Raw genomic sequence first — 12,985 nt, 5'->3', positions numbered from 1 at the left:
AGAACCGGACACCTGTCTACTGAGACTGCAGAGCCGGACACCTGTCTACTTGAGACTGCAGAGGAGAACGCCCCTCCACAGAGACTGCAGAACCGGACACCTGTCTACTGAGACTACAGAACCGGACACCTGTCTACTGAGACTGCAGAACCAGACACCTGCCTACTGAGACTACAGAACCGGACACCTGTCTACTGAGACTGCAGAACCAGACACCTGTCTACTGAGACTGCAGAACCAGACACCTGTCTACTGAGACTGCAGAACCAGACACCTGTCTACTGAGACTGCAGAACCAGACACCTGTCTACTGAGACTGCAGAACCAGACACCTGTCTACTGAGACTGCAGAACCAGACACCTGTCTACGGAGACTGCAGAACCAGACACCTGTCTACTGAGACTGCAGAGGAGAATGCCCCTCTACAGAGACTACAGAAGCGGTCTACATTTGGACACAGCCTATGTTATTTTCCCTCCTCCCTATCTTCTGCCCATCAGCTATCCTCCTCAGATGCTTTCTCCCCTCCACAACCTCTGATCTGCTGTGTGCCTCCTCCTCTCCCTTTCTGCTATCACTGACACTGAGAAGGGTAAGGGAGAAGAGAGTAGATGTAGCAGGAGCGGTGTACCGCCATATCTATGTCAGCTTTATCAGGACAGCTGGCAAGGTGAAGAAGGTACATACACTTGATAAAAGGAAAATCATAAGGCAGCGGGGCGTGACGAAGAGCAGCGGGGCGTGACGAAGAGCAGAGGGGCGTGACGAAGAGCAGAGGGGCGTGACGAAGAGCAGAGGGGCGTCGTTATAGAGCTTGAATAGTTCATTTGCATAATATTACATTTTCCCCGCTACGATACCACCGACAGACATTAGACAAGTATCGTTTTAATCAGCATCATCAACCCTACCAGACTATACTCCTGGTAGGGTTGATCCTGGTGACAGAGCCGCCTTCATGCCGAATCCCCTTCTACAGGGCGCGATGCACGGTAATGGGAGGCAGCGGCTGTTCCCTGCGGTAGGTCTGATTCCAGGAGCTTGCACTCTGATCTGGGCAGATGTGTAGGGCTCTCTCCAGAAGATTCTGCGCCCCCGCCTGATTTCCTGGCGTCTCCTCCGCACTGGAAGCTGAGAAGTGTCAGAACCTCTATAATTGCCCCACAAGTTGCCAGGATCGCGCCTCATAGACGGACGCCGTCTGCCGCAGGTTATTTTCATTTTCTTTCCTTACACAAAGTTTTCACAGGCCGGGAGCTTAGAATAACACGGCAGCAATTACCTGCAGCGTCCTGCTGGCATCTGGGAGGGAGGAAGCAGAGGCTGGCGAACTACAAGTCACAGGACAACTACACTGCTGGTGGCTTATGGGGGCGCCGTGGAGGTCACTGTTATGGGGGCGCCGTGGAGGTCACTGTTATGGGGGCACTGTGGATGTCACTGTTATGGGGGCACTGTGGATGTCTCTGTTATGGGGGCACTGTGGAGGTCACTGTCATGGGGGCACTGTGGATGTCACTGTTATGGGGGCACTGTGGATGTCTCTGTTATGGGGGCACTGTGGAGGTCACTGTCATGGGGGCACTGTGGAGGTCACTGTCATGGGGGCACTGTGGAGGTCACTGTCATGGGGGCACTGTGGAGGTCACTGTCATGGGGGCACTGTGGAGGTCACTGTCATGGGGGCGCTGTGGAGGTCACTGTCATGGGGGCACTGTGGAGGTCACTGTCATGGGGGCGCTGTGGAGGTCACTGTCATGGGGGCACTGTGGAGGTCACTGTCATGGGGGCGCTGTGGAGGTCACTGTCATGGGGGCACTGTGGAGGTCACTGTCATGGGGGCGCTGTGGATGTCACTGTTATGGGGGCACTGTGGAGATCACTGTTATGGGGGCGCTGTGGAGGGCACTGTTATGGGGGCGCTGTGGATGTCACTGTTATGGGGGCACTGTGGATGTCTCTGTTATGGGGGCACTGTGGAGGTCACTGTCATGGGGGCACTGTGGAGGTCACTGTCATGGGGGCACTGTGGAGGTCACTGTCATGGGGGCACTGTGGAGGTCACTGCCATGGGGGCACTGTGGAGGTCACTGTCATGGGGGCGCTGTGGATGTCACTGTGATGGGGGCACTGTGGGGGGCACTGTGGAGGTCACTGTCATGGGGGCGCTGTGGAGGTCACTGTCATGGGGGCGCTGTGGATGTCACTGTTATGGGGGCACTGTGGAGGTCACTGTTATGGGGGCACTGTGGAGGTCACTGTTATGGAGGCGCTGTGGATGTCACTGTTATGGGGGCACTGTGGAGGTCACTGTCATGGGGGCACTGTGGAGGTCACTGTCATGGGGGCGCTGTGGATGTCACTGTCATGGGGGCACTGTGGAGGTCACTGTCATGGGGGCGCTGTGGAGGTCACTGTCATGGGGGCGCTGTGGAGGTCACTGTTATGGGGGCACTGTGGAGGTCACTGTTATGGGGGCACTGTGGAGGTCACTGTTATGGAGGCGCTGTGGATGTCACTGTTATGGGGGCACTGTGGAGGTCACTGTCATGGGGGTGCTGTGGAGGTCACTGTCATGGGGGCACTGTGGAGGTCACTGTCATGGGGGCGCTGTGGAGGTCACTGTGATGGGGGCGCTGTGGATGTCACTGTCATGGGGGCGCTGTGGAGGTCACTGTCATGGGGGCGCTGTGGATGTCACTGTCATGGGGGCACTGTGGAGGTCACTGTCATGGGGGCGCTGTGGAGGTCACTGTCATGGGGGCGCTGTGGATGTCACTGTTATGGGGGCACTGTGGAGGTCACTGTTATGGGGGCACTGTGGAGGTCACTGTTATGGAGGCGCTGTGGATGTCACTGTTATGGGGGCACTGTGGAGGTCACTGTCATGGGGGCACTGTGGAGGTCACTGTCATGGGGGCGCTGTGGAGGTCACTGTCATGGGGGCGCAGCGGATGTCACTGTCATGGGGGCACTGTGGAGGTCACTGTTATGGGGGCACTGTGGATTGCACTGTTATGGGGGCACTGTGGAGGTCACTGTTATGGGGGCGCCGTGGAGGTCACTGTCATGGGGGCGCCGTGGAGGTCACTGTCATGGGGGCGCTGTGGATGTCACTGTTATGGAAGCACTGTGGAGGTCACTGTCATGGGGGCACTGTGGAGGTCACTGTTATGGGTACAGAGTACAGCTATAGGTGATGTACTGAGTGAGGAATCCTTTTAAGTATATGCCATGTACCCTGATGACTACTGGCAGTGACTGGTGACACTTCCTGCAGCTTCAGCTGAAGAGCCAAATATAGGGGCCCAAGAAACACTGGTTGATGAAGTCTGCAGGACGGGTACACAGAGAGCGGTGCGGTCCTGTGCCCCGCGTGCAGCAGTGTGTATGTGTGTATATAGTGTATCAGTGTGTATATAGTGTGCTAGCAGAAGGACCCCGCCTCGCTCAGGTATATTTCATCTATTTCATTTTATATTTCCGTGTGTCGTAAAAAGATATCAACTGTTCCCCATAACAGTGACCTCTACAGTACTTGCCCCTTTAACAATGACCTCCAGCGTGTTCGCCCCTTTAAAAGAGATCTCCACAGTGCACATCCCTTTAACATTAACCTCCACAGTGGCCCCCCTTTAACATTGACCTCCACAGTGCCCGCCCTTTTAACAGTGACCTCCACAGTGCCTGTCCCTTTAACAGTGACCCCCACAGTGCCCGCCCTTTTAACAGTGACCTCCACAGTGCCCGCCCTTTTAACAGTGACCTCCACAGTGCCTGTCCCTTTAACATTGACCTCCACAGTGCCCGCCCTTTTAACAGTGACCTCCACAGTGCCCACCACTTTAACAGTGCCCTTCACAATGCCCACCCCTTTAACTGTGACCTCCACATTGCCCGTTCCTTTAATAGTCACCGCCCCTTTAACATTGACCACCCCTTTAACAGTAACCTCTACAGTGCTCGCCCTTTTAACAGTGACCTCCACAGTGCCCGCCTTTTTAACAGTGACCTCCACAGTGCCCGCCCCTTTAACAGTGACCTCCACAGTGCCTGACTCTTTAGCAGTGACCTCCACAGTGGCCGCCCCCTTAACAGTGACCTCCACAGAGGCCGTCCCTTTAACAGTAACCTCCGTAGTGCCTGCCTCTTTAAAAGTGACCTCCACAGTGCCCGCTACTTTAACAGAGACTTCCACATTGTCCGTTCCTTCAACATTAACCACCCCTTTAACAGTGACTTTCACAGTGCCCGCCCTTTTAAAAGTGACCTCCACATTGCCCACCCCTTTAACAGTGACCGCTCCTTTGACAGTGACCTTCACAGTGCCCGCCCTTTTAACAGTGACCTCCACAGTGGCCTCCCCTTTAACACTGACTTTCACAGTGCCCGCCCCTTTAACAGTGACCTCTACAGTGCCTGCCCCTTCAACAGTGACCTCTCCTTTGACAGTAACCTTCACAGTGCCCGCCCCTTTAATAGTGACCTCTGCAGTGGCCGCCCCTTTAACAGTGACCTCCACAGTGGCCACCCCTTTAACATTGACCTCCACAGTGCCCTACCCTTTACCAGTATATAAGAAATATAGTGTATCAATGTGTATATGTGTGCATCAGTGTGTATATAGTGTATTAGTATATATGTGTGTGTGTGTGTGTGTGTATATAGTGTATCAGTGTGTATATAGTGTATTGTGTATCAGTGTGTATATAGTGTATTAGTATATATGTGTGCATCAGTGTGTATATAGTGTATCAGTGTGTATATGTGTGTATTGTGTATCAGTGTGTATATAGTGTATCAGTGTGTATATAGTGTGTATTGTGTATCAGTGTGTGTATATAGTGTATTAGTATATGTGTGTGTGTGTGTGTATATAGTGTATCAGTGTGTGTATTGTGTATCAGTGTGTATATAGTGTATATAGTGTATCAGTGTGTGTATATAGTGTATTAGTATATATGTGTGTGTGTGTGTGTGTATATAGTGTATCAGTGTGTGTATATAGTGTATCAGTGTGTATATGTGTGTATTGTGTATCAGTGTGTATATAGTGTATTAGTATATATGTGTGCATCAGTGTGTATATAGTGTATTAGTATATATGTGTGTGTGTGTATATAGTGTATCAGTGTGTATATAGTGTGTATTGTGTATCAGTGTGTGTATATAGTGTATTAGTATATATGTGTGTGTGTGTATATAGTGTATCAGTGTGTATATAGTGTGTATTGTGTATCAGTGTGTGTATATAGTGTATTAGTATATATGTGTGTGTGTGTATATAGTGTATCAGTGTGTGTATTGTGTATCAGTGTGTATATAGTGTATCAGTGTGTGTATATAGTGTATTAGTATATATGTGTGTGTGTGTGTATATAGTGTATCAGTGTGTGTATTGTGTATCAGTGTGTATATAGTGTATCAGTGTGTGTATTGTGTATCAGTGTGTATATAGTGTATCAGTGTGTGTATATAGTGTATTAGTATATATGTGTGTGTGTGTGTATATAGTGTATCAGTGTGTGTATTGTGTATCAGTGTGTATATAGTGTATCAGTGTGTGTATTGTGTATCAGTGTGTATATAGTGTATCAGTGTGTATATAGTGTATCAGTGTGTATATAGTGTATCAGTGTGTATATAGTGGTAATGTGAACAGTGCTGGGAGGTGTGTTGTCCCACTTCAGGTACCTCAGATGGTGAGACAGGTACAATCCAGAGAGTGGCGGTGGTCCCAGTAAAGCATAGTTTGCTGAGACATTTCTGTATACATTTTCTGGGCTGGATTTTACTTGGACTGGTGGATGGCGTTCCCAGTCCACACCTTTTCAGTACGGGTTTTCCTTTCTACCTGAGGTGATCGCAGGTGCTGTAATCAGGCCGGCAGAAAGCGCCTCAGAGGAGGGAGAAGTGTGCGTGGTCTCCGTCAGGAGGCCTGAGGGGCCACAAGGCTTTGAATAGCCTGAGGTTTGGAGGACCTGGCGACACCTAGAGAACGAGGGTTGCACGCCCAGCGTCTGGAGGACTACTGGGCCACACTCCCCCAAAAGGTACTGGAGTTGCCACAGCCTGGAGGCTGCAGTGTTGATGGTGGCTGAGGAAAGCCGCATATAATGTCCATGTGTGAACTGCGCTCTAGGAGTGAGGTAGGGACGTATTGTGTTTAGGTAGCGCCTAGACGGGCAGGAGTTTATTTGGGTTTTAATTGTTGGTGGTGCGGGAACCTCACCCCACCCCGTAATGTATAACTGGACTATCCTTTATAAGTTTAGACATGAAAATCTGTTGTCTGGTGAGATATCTGCGAGTGCGACCCCCTGGAAAGAGACGATCCCTTACAATGTGTGTGTATATAGTGCATCAGTGTGTGTGTGTGTGTGTATATATAGTGCATCAGTGTGTGTATATATAGGGCATCAGTGTGTGTATATATAGTGCATCAGTGTGTATATAGTGCATCAGTGTGTGTGTGTATAGTGCATCAGTGTGTATATAGTGCATCAGTGTGTGTGTGTATAGTGCATCAGTGTGTATATAGTGCATCAGTGTGTATATAGTGCATCAGTGTGTGTATATATAGTGCATCAGTGTGTGTGTGTATAGTGCATCAGTGTGTATATAGTGCATCAGTGTGTGTATATATAGTGCATCAGTGTGTGTGTGTATAGTGCATCAGTGTGTATATAGTGCATCAGTGTGTGTATATATAGTGCATCAGTGTGTGTGTGTATAGTGCATTAGTGTGTGTGTATATAGTGCATCAGTGTGTGTATATATAGTGCATCAGTGTGTGTGTGTGTATATAGTGCATCAATGTGTGTATATATAGTGCATCAGTGTGTGTGTGTGTATAGTGCATCAGTGTGTATATAGTGCATCAGTGTGTGTGTGTATAGTGCATTAGTGTGTGTGTATATAGTGCATCAGTGTGTGTGTATATATAGTGCATCAGTGTGTGTGTGTATATAGTGCATCAGTGTGTGTGTGTGTGTGTGTATATAGTGCATCAGTGTGTGTGTGTATATATAGTGCATCAGTGTGTGTGTGTATATATAGTGCATCAGTGTGTGTGTGTGTGTGTATATAGTGCATCAGTGTGTGTGTGTATATATAGTGCATCAGTGTGTGTGTGTATATATAGTGCATCAGTGTGTGTGTGTGTGTATATAGTGCATCAGTGTGGTGTGTGTGTATATAGTGCATCAGTGTGTGTGTGTGTGTATAGTGCATCAGTGTGTGTGTGTGTGTGTGTATAGTGCATCAGTGTGTGTGTGTGTGTGTGTGTGTATAGTGCATCAGTGTGTGTGTGTGTGTGTATAGTGCATCAGTGTGTGTGTGTGTGTGTGTATAGTGCATCAGTGTGTGTGTGTGTGTGTATAGTGCATCAGTGTGTGTGTGTGTGTATAGTGCGTGTGTGTGTGTGTATAGTGCATGTGTGTGTGTGTGTGTGTGTATAGTGCATGTGTGTGTGTGTGTGTGTGTGTGTATAGTGCATCAGTGTGTGTGTGTGTGTGTATAGTGCATCAGTGTGTGTGTGTGTGTGTGTATAGTGCATCAGTGTGTGTGTGTATAGTGCATCAGTGTGTGTGTGTGTGTATAGTGCATCAGTGTGTGTGTGTGTGTGGTGTATAGTGCATCAGTGTGTGTGTGTGTGTATAGTGCATCAGTGTGTGTGTGTGTGGTGTGTATAGTGCATCAGTGTGTGTGTGTGTATAGTGCATGTGTGTGTGTATAGTGCATCAGTGTGTGTGTGTGTGTGTGTGTGTGTATAGTGCATCAGTGTGTGTGTGTGTGTATAGTGCGTGTGTGTGTGTGTGTGTGTGTGTGTGTGTGTATAGTGCATGTGTGTGTGTGTGTGTGTGTGTATAGTGCATGTGTGTGTGTGTGTGTGTGTATAGTGCATCAGTGTGTGTGTGTGTGTGTATAGTGCATCAGTGTGTGTGTGTGTGTGTATAGTGCATCAGTGTGTGTGTGTGTATAGTGCATGTGTGTGTATATAGTGCATCAGTGTGTGTGTGTGTATATAGTGCATCAGTGTGTGTGTGTATATAGTGCATCAGTGTGTGTGTGTATATAGTGCATCAGTGTGTGTGTGTATATAGTGCATCAGTGTGTGTGTGTATATAGTGCATCAGTGTGTGTGTATATAGTGCATCAGTGTGTGTGTGTGTGTGTATATAGTGCATCAGTGTGTGTGTGTGTGTGTGTGTATATAGTGCATCAGTGTGTATATAGTGTCTCTATAATGACTCGTCAGACCCCCCTCTCTGGATCCCCAGGTGTTCCGACCATCTCCTGCTGTAAATACATGGGGCAGACGAGGGGGCTGTTCAGTGGTCGGAGATGTCGCAGGTGCTCCTCACCGGCAGCGTCTCTGACACACATCATACAGATCATCAGCACAAGTAGCAGCCTCACTGACCCTTTCAAGAGGAGTGGGGGAGTAAACAGCAGCTGAGCGTCCATAAGGCTGGGTTCACACTTGAGCGTTGCGCAAACGCGCGTTTTTGACGCGCATTTTTATGCGCGTTTTTGTAATAGTAAACGCGCGTTTGACGCGCGTTTGTGTGATTCACTGCAGTGTCCTATGGCCACAAACGCCCCAAAAGTCGCTCATGTACTTTTTGAAGCGTCGGGCGTTTTACAGCGCGATCGTACGCGCTGTAAAACGCCCAAGTGTGAACCATTCCCATAGGGAATCATTGGTTTCTCCTTGTTGAGCGTTTTACAGCGCGTAGGAACGCGCTGTAAAACGCTCAGGTGTGAACCCAGCCTAATCCGGACGAATCCACCGCAGATGCCAAGACTCGCCTGTCCCCATCCACAACAAACACTGTGCTATTTCACCCCCAATTCTCAGCAGTAGGGTGGAAGTGACAGGAGCATTATAACATGATAATATACATCATCTCATTACATCGCCCCACGACCACCGATGATCGTCATGGGTCATCCCACCAAGAAGTCTCATATTCCTCATAAACATCATTTGCATGCTTGCAGAGAGAATTCCTGACATTTATGTACATAGTATGGCGCCACCTGGTCGTCAGTTACTTACATAGTATGGCGCCACCTGGTGTTCAGTTACTGACCTAGTATGGCGCCCCCTGGTGTTCAGTTACTGACATAGTAAGGCTCCACCTGGTGTTCAGTTACTGACCTAGTATGGCGCCCCCTGGTGTTCAGTTACTGACCTAGTATGGCGCCCCCTGGTGTTCAGTTACTGACCTAGTATGGCGCCTCCTGGTGTTCAGTTACTGACCTAGTATGGCGCCCCCTGGTGTTCAGTTACTGACCTAGTATGGCGCCCCCTGGTGTTCAGTTACTGACCTAGTATGGCGCCCCCTGGTGTTCAGTTACTGACCGAGTATGGCGCCCCCTGGTGTTCAGTTACTGACCGAGTATGGCGCCCCCTGGTGTTCAGTTACTGACCGAGTATGGCGCCCCCTGGTGTTCAGTTACTGACCGAGTATGGCGCCCCCTGGTGTTCAGTTACTGACCGAGTATGGCGCCCCCTGGTGTTCAGTTACTGACCGAGTATGGCGCCCCCTGGTGTTCAGTTACTGACCGAGTATGGCGCCCCCTGGTGTTCAGTTACTGACCGAGTATGGCGCCCCCTGGTGTTCAGTTACTGACCGAGTATGGCGCCCCCTGGTGTTCAGTTACTGACCGAGTATGGCGCCCCCTGGTGTTCAGTTACTGACCGAGTATGGCGCCCCCTGGTGTTCAGTTACTGACCGAGTATGGCGCCCCCTGGTGTTCAGTTACTGACCGAGTATGGCGCCCCCTGGTGTTCAGTTACTGACCGAGTATGGCGCCCCCTGGTGTTCAGTTACTGACCGAGTATGGCGCCCCCTGGTGTTCAGTTACTGACCGAGTATGGCGCCCCCTGGTGTTCAGTTACTGACCGAGTATGGCGCCCCCTGGTGTTCAGTTACTGACCGAGTATGGCGCCCCCTGGTGTTCAGTTACTGACCGAGTATGGCGCCCCCTGGTGTTCAGTTACTGACCGAGTATGGCGCCCCCTGGTGTTCAGTTACTGACCGAGTATGGCGCCCCCTGGTGTTCAGTTACTGACCGAGTATGGCGCCCCCTGGTGTTCAGTTACTGACCGAGTATGGCGCCCCCTGGTGTTCAGTTACTGACCGAGTATGGCGCCCCCTGGTGTTCAGTTACTGACCGAGTATGGCGCCCCCTGGTGTTCAGTTACTGACCGAGTATGGCGCCCCCTGGTGTTCAGTTACTGACCGAGTATGGCGCCCCCTGGTGTTCAGTTACTGACCGAGTATGGCGCCCCCTGGTGTTCAGTTACTGACCGAGTATGGCGCCCCCTGGTGTTCAGTTACTGACCGAGTATGGCGCCCCCTGGTGTTCAGTTACTGACCGAGTATGGCGCCCCCTGGTGTTCAGTTACTGACCGAGTATGGCGCCCCCTGGTGTTCAGTTACTGACCGAGTATGGCGCCCCTGGTGTTCAGTTACTGACCGAGTATGGCGCCCCCTGGTGTTCAGTTACTGACCGAGTATGGCGCCCCCTGGTGTTCAGTTACTGACCGAGTATGGCGCCCCCTGGTGTTCAGTTACTGACCGAGTATGGCGCCCCCTGGTGTTCAGTTACTGACCGAGTATGGCGCCCCCTGGTGTTCAGTTACTGACCGAGTATGGCGCCCCCTGGTGTTCAGTTACTGACCGAGTATGGCGCCCCCTGGTGTTCAGTTACTGACCGAGTATGGCGCCCCCTGGTGTTTATTTACTTATATAGTATGGCTCCACCAGGTCATTGCTTTACATGGTATGGCACCACCTGGTGTTCATTTACTCAACTAGTATGGCATTGCCTTGCAGGGTAGCCAATAGGAACAGCTTTCTGCAGGCCTAACCCTAATGATATCTGTTGATAAAAGTTGGACATTTATGTTTATTTTATGTGTTGTTTTTTTTATTTTTTTTATTTGTGTTCATTCAACCAATATTGTGGATATCTTTTATTTTTTATTTGCCATATAAACCTGAAGGTTTGAATGAAGCATGGAGCAATCCAGATTGAATAAATAAGACCGGTCAAGCTATATGCCCCATGCTTCATAATATGGGACATATTTTAGCATATGAAGAGGGCCTTTACATCTTTCCATTAAAATATATAAAGGATTCTTTTCATAAATCGCAGGGTCTGAACGGGATGTGAACCATTGGGATTAAATGGATCAGAATCCCAGAGCACAAGACCACATGGTGCCACATACCCGGATCGATATGTACAGGGATTCTGTAGGAGTTATTAAATAAGATGTAAATTATTTCGAACTAGGCAATATATGATATGTGTGACCCAGCGAGAGGTTTTGTCTGGGGAAACAGGTATTTTCCTCCCAGCATGTGCTGCTGCTGGGCTGATTTACAGCCAGATGAGGTCAAATACCGGACCGGATTTTAAGTGCTGGTCCGGGTTTTGGCAGCACCTGGCTGTCCTTAAATAGGCAGCTGGGCTCAGAAGCCAGGTCTCGGTGTTGGGATTTGGGAGCCTTGTGTCTGGATGAAGGCTTGTGTTTGGCGTGAAAACAAGTTGGTGCTGCTATGGTCAAGGACTCTTTGAGGCAGAATTGCCGCATGGTGACTTTTTGCTTGACAATGACGGCTTGGTTTGTCACTTGCCTAAAGTGTGAATAAAACACTGAACTGTTTGATCCAAAGAACTTGTTGTTGCAATAAGAAAATCTGATGGCATACCATAGAAATGTGTACAGATCTATATAGCGGCATGATATGGGAATCGCAGGATCTGGGCAAAGTAACAAACATTTTATAGTCCGGTCCAGGGTTTTGATAATAACACCGGCCCGATTCGGGTTGGCTCAGGTGATATTATGTTATTTCTATACAAGTCACAATTTTGTCCCCGGCTCTCACAAGGTCCTGTATTAATGAGCAATCCTGAGGCTATGAAGCACAATCGGCTTCTCAAAGACCTTCCGAACGCCTGCGCCAGGTATCAGGCGCCGGCACCAGCGCGCATACAGATCGCGGATACAAGCGACTGAGCAGCAGAGCGATGCATACAAACAAGGTCACGTATGTATCAATTGTTACTGAAATCCACAGCAACTGTGGAGTCCTGGTGAGCGGACAGCATCCAGACTACTATATATAACTGCTGGCATTGTTTATGGGACCGAGCTATGGAGTAACAACTGTAGGAACCTCAGTAATAACCGCGTCTCATATGAGAACCTGCCACTTTCAGGACTGAATAAATAGTGACTGCGAGATATAAAACGGCCACAATAGGTTTGCATTTCATTGACTGTGAATGATACTCTACTAGCATCTGTTACTATTGCTGTGGAGCATACTGCGTGAGCGCTGACAATACAGGGGGACCGGGACTATATGTTATGATAAATGACAGTATACATATTATTTTAAGACATTTTAGTTATTTGTGTTTTATTATATAGGGACCTTTTGAGATATATGTATTATTATTATAGCGCCATTCATTCCATAGCGCTGTACATATGATAAGCGGTCACATACATAATACAGACCATTGTACTAATCATAAACAAGACGAGTTACAGACTGGTACAGAAGGAGAGAGGGCGCTGCCCGCGAGGCTTACAATCTACATGGTATGGGAGAAGGACACAGTAGGTGCGGGTGAAGCTGGTCATGGCGGTATAGAGGCAGCGGGGTCACTGGTTGTAGGCTTGTCTGAAGAGGTGGGTTTTCAGGTATATGAGTATATGTCTAAGTGATTCAATGGGATTACATTGATGGTATAGAGCTGGGCAATTACTGTAAGTTTCATGACACTGGCTAGGTGCTATAGCGGGCTGAGCGTCCTTATTTGTATTTTTTGTTATTTTTTTCGGCCAGGCTGGTCAGTAATGAGCAGAACCTCTGCAGCCCGTGGCAGTATACCTGGGAAGACTCCTTCTGGAGGGGAAGTGAGAAGGGGCCATATTGTTAGCCACCA

The 12,985-nt window shown here is 49.1% G+C and overlaps 1 protein-coding gene across 2 annotated transcripts in view; it reads right to left on the bottom strand.

The window, feature by feature from the left end:
* Positions 1-12,985, bottom strand: part of TSHR (thyroid stimulating hormone receptor) — a 41,259-nt gene that overhangs the window by 18,168 nt on the left and 10,106 nt on the right. The gene's annotated exons all lie outside the window — the stretch shown is intronic.

This window comes from Bufo gargarizans, chromosome 11 (assembly GCF_014858855.1).
Source record: "Bufo gargarizans isolate SCDJY-AF-19 chromosome 11, ASM1485885v1, whole genome shotgun sequence".
Lineage (NCBI taxonomy): Eukaryota > Metazoa > Chordata > Amphibia > Anura > Bufonidae > Bufo > Bufo gargarizans.
This window is presented reverse-complemented; position numbering and strand designations above follow the sequence as displayed.